Source organism: Nannospalax galili, unplaced genomic scaffold (genome assembly GCF_000622305.1).
Source record: "Nannospalax galili isolate Female #2095 unplaced genomic scaffold, S.galili_v1.0 scaffold386, whole genome shotgun sequence".
Lineage (NCBI taxonomy): Eukaryota > Metazoa > Chordata > Mammalia > Rodentia > Spalacidae > Nannospalax > Nannospalax galili.
This window is the reverse complement of record NW_008356676.1, coordinates 4,617,770-4,622,259: the sequence shown is the minus strand read 5'-3', so window position 1 is coordinate 4,622,259 and position 4,490 is coordinate 4,617,770. Positions and strand designations below refer to the sequence as shown.

At 35.9% G+C, this 4,490-nt stretch overlaps 1 non-coding gene across 1 annotated transcript; it reads left to right on the top strand.

The window, feature by feature from the left end:
• The first annotated feature begins 1,991 nt into the window (after positions 1–1,991).
• LOC115067894 lies at positions 1,992–2,156 on the top strand. Its single transcript, XR_003847248.1, has one exon. It is a non-coding gene; the product is annotated as a U1 spliceosomal RNA (small nuclear RNA).
• Positions 2,157–4,490: the final 2,334 nt, after the last annotated feature.

Here is a 4,490-nt window from a genome sequence, read left to right as displayed (position 1 = left end):
GTTAACCAGGCTCCAGTGAATGGACCCACACCCAAGGGAACTTGGGACACAAATTTGGATTAATAGGCCATATATATATATATATATATATATATATATATATATGTATGTTACATATATATGTTATATATGTTATATATATATAGGAGTTCAAGCCAGCCTGGTCTACATAGTGAGATCCAGGCCATCTGAAGCTATAGAGAGATCTTGTCTCCAAAAATAAAAATGTGTATGTGTGTGTATATATATATATATATATAGTGTGTGCATACATGAAAACAGGTCATGGTCATAAGGAGGAATGCAGATTGGGAGGGATATAGATAATATGATCAAATATATGAAATTCATAAAATTAAAATTGAAAAATGTAAAAAAAATGTAAAAAATATCATGGGGCCAGAAAGATGACTCATTAGGGTAAGGGCTTGCTACACAGGCATGGGGACATGAATTCAGATCCTCAGCATTCGTGTAAAAACTGGGCAAGGCAGCAAATGCCTGTAACCCTAGCACTGGGGCACACAGACAAGGAGATCCTGAGTGCTAACTGATCCGCCAGTGCAGCAAAACAGGGAAATTCAGTTCATTTAGAACCACTGTCTGCAAAAATAGTGTGGAAAGTGACAGACGAGGATAGCAGATGTCAAGTCAACTTCTGGCCTTCACATGTGCACAGCAAGTCTGAGTTCCTGCACACACAGGTGCACACACATGTATAAACCACACATACATACGTACATATAAAAGAGATTGTATATAATATGAGCTGGATTTTGTTAAAAATAATATGTATGTATACACACACAAATAAATTTCTATCTTAATTCTCTCTACCTATTCATTTTTGTGTGTATGTATGTATGTTTGTGTGTGTATATATATATTTATATTGCATGTGTATTATATATAGTATATATATATTCAGCATTTGGCAGATGAGAAGAAAACCACTTTTCTGATAGTTTCAACTTTCATGAACATTTTCAATGACACAAATAAAAAATGACCTTGAATTTGACTTCATATTCTCTTTAGATCACTCACTTCAGAGACACTGAATTATATTAAATCAATCATCTGTTTTAACAAATATCAATCATCTATTTTAACAAATATCATCATTTGTTAAAATGTGATAATTTGGAAAACTTCCTTTAAAGCCCTCAAGCTGTGACACTGTCAGTCTATTTCTTGGAATGCTGCTCCCACTAATAACACTGCAAAATCAGGACTGCTCGTGAAAGACTGGGACAAAAACTGTTATTTTCTCAAAATCTCCCCAAACCAATGGCTCTTATTTGAGCTCTTTGACACTTGGGCATTTATAAAATGTGCTCTTTTCTAACCATTAAATGTTTGAAACAGACTAGCACCACCAAGTCTATATAGGGATGAGATTAGAACTATTTTCTCCTTCTTCTGAGTTGAATTAATAAAATGGCACAATTGACCACAGGGATTTTAGGGCCACTTAGCCCATTGTACTGCATCCCTGCAGCTGTAGGACGGCATCAAAGAGAAGGCAGAGGCAGAAAATGAACAGGATGGAACAAAACATGACCAAAGGAATCTCAAAAAAGCAGAAAGCAAAAGAAAACAAAGCAAGGTTTTCTTTCTGCTTTTAACCAAATTCCCTTGGGCAGAGTCTTCAATGCTTTCCAAGGTCTTAGGAAGGAAGCAAGGTTATCTTATAGGCATGAGGAATGCTATCCTGCAGATTTCATTACAGCGGAAGAAAAGGGGAACAGGAAGCTCAGATTCTTCACCCACAGCCCAGCTCAGGGTCACCTCTGTGGTGTTCTGTGTGATTTGACTCAAAGATAAACATAGGGGACCTCAGACCATTTTCATTTGTTATGAACACTAATAGAACTTGGGACCTTAAAAAATGAACTGCATACCTGTATGAGTTATACTTAGAGGACATTTCCCTGGTTGGTTTCTTCCTTGGAAAATATTTTCTTTAAACCATAAAATATGGTTTTCTTTTACTTATCTGGCAGGGTAGACACCATCAGGAAGGTGGTTCTCTGAGGAAGAGGGTGAGGCCCATCCATTGCACTTGGGATGTGTTGACTCCTGTGATTTCACCAAATGGGGGAAACTCAGCTGCATAATTTGTGATAGTGGGGACTGCATTCATGCTCTCCCCTTTAATTTTTTTTTCTATTCCACATTCTTTCTTTTCCAGCAAAAGGTCAGACAATGTATTGTTTCTTAGAAAAATGAAGTAGTTCTTTATCCATGCAGGGTATAATTAAAATACACCAAGATATGCGGTAGTGAACTTTAAAACACTCAAGCACTGACTGCCAAGTACCAGATCTAATCAATTCATGAAGAGAGTGACAACTGGGATTTCACAGTTGCAAGCGAGTAGAGATGGTGCCAAGATGCATGTGAGAATGTGTAAGAAAAGAGTGATGGGGACCAAGCCTCTGAGCCGATATCCCACTAACTTTCAGTTTCTAGAGCAGAAACCATGTTCACTTCAATTTTTCTTTATGTCTATAAAAGCTTTAGTTAGGCATTTGGTGCCTAATGATGACGTTGCTGACCATGAAGTGTCATTAAGGATATATTGATCAAGCAATTTCACAAAATGGTCTGACAAACACTAGAGGTATTTTATTTGTAGTTATAAATATTCAGAATACTTATGGGCTTCTGAAATTAAAATTGCCATGGAAAAGAGCGCTACTAGTTATGATACTAGAGAACTTACTTTTTTATTGAATTTTTGCTCATTTCACACAACACATCTTAATCATATTTAGACCCCCTCCCCAATCTGTATCTTCTCCCATAGCTCACCCTCCCCCAATGGATTTCATAAGAGAACCTACTTTTTTAAGTGAAAGACTGTATAAATGAGATACAGATTAAGGTCTAAAAATGCCATTTTTTTTAAACCTCATTGTGGACGTCATCTTTTTGAGGTGAAGATGGAGGAAGCAACAGGAAGACACAGGTGAGAAAATTCTTACTGATTAAAATTCTGACAGCAGAGAGAAACAATTGGGAGAAATTGTTGAAGGCTACTGCAGGCCAAATGATTAAACCAATGTAACACCTGGATGCAGGAAATAACCCAGGAATAGCTAAGAGCTTGCTGTTAAAGGGAGTTTACATAGCAAGCCCTTCTCACTTTCTTATAGATCAGTTTACTAGTCGAACTATGATGCTTCTCCTGCCCTTCTTTCTTGTTCTTACATACAACCTAGTAAGAATCAATTACCATCTTGTCTATCAAGCTATTGTTGAGAAATGGGGAATATTTTTTCTTTAGCAATTACAAATAAAAAGGAAGCACTAACATTATAAGAAATATCTGAATACCCATATGTATCTGAGACACTTCTCTAAACACAATACTTAAATGTTAGAAAGTTCATTTAAAATTAACATAGTAATTCCAACTCATGATTACGCCTATAGTAAAATTTGAGTTTGTTTACAATGTTAATTATTCTTTTCATTATTTTAGCATGAGCTTTCTGTTTGAAAGAAAAGACTCTTAATGGTAAACTTTGGTAACATATAACATTAGACTTGAAGGGAACATGGCACATTTTTACAGTTCTTGTCAAACCTTTTGGTAACTTAATGTATGTAAGAAAACAAAATATCACCTCTCTGATATTACTATCAAACATCAGCCAAAGAAGGATTTTTTGTCTTTTTCTAACTCTTAACTTTTTCTGGAAAAAGTATAACATGATTATCTTTCAAAGATTTGTCCTGCTAGTAGTCAGACAGGTGAAACAGTGGATTGAACAAGTTAAATGTTAATAAGGCAGAATAGATAATATTGCTGTGAATTATACTTTATAATTTTTCTTTTTTACCAACTAAGTACCACCAGCAGCAGATGTACAATAGAGATATTATTTGGGTTTTTGAGACCCTCAAGCTCAGTAAAGGTTAAGAACTTAGGTTATGGAGTTGGAGAGATGGCTTACAGGTTAAAAGTATTGATTGCTCTTATGGAGGACCCAGGTTTGGTTCTCAGCACCGACATGGCAGCTGACAGCCAGCTGTAACTTCAGTTCCAGAGGACTTAATGCCCTCTTCTGGCCTCTGTTGGCACTGAATGACACGGGTGTATTAAATCCAGGCAATAAATAAGTAATTAAATAGATATTTTAAAGAAACAAATTATTATACAAGGAAGAAAGCAAAATAAAAGCTAAACTGAACCTGCAACTGTAGATATGGAATGTATATTCAAGGATGAAAATGATTTCAGGTAGAGATTGACACAATGAAAGCATAAGTCTAAGAAAAATGGACATTGAAGTCATCCACAGCAGGTCAGATAAAACAGTTCTACAACATCGTCATGTTCCTCTACCCAGCACAGTGCCAGTTATCCTGTAGGAAGTGCCAGCTAGTGTGATCTCTTTTGTTTTGGAAGCAATTATATACCAATTGGAATGTTCTGGCTTTAAAAGTATGAGTCTGGGAAAAAAGGGAAAAATAAGAAA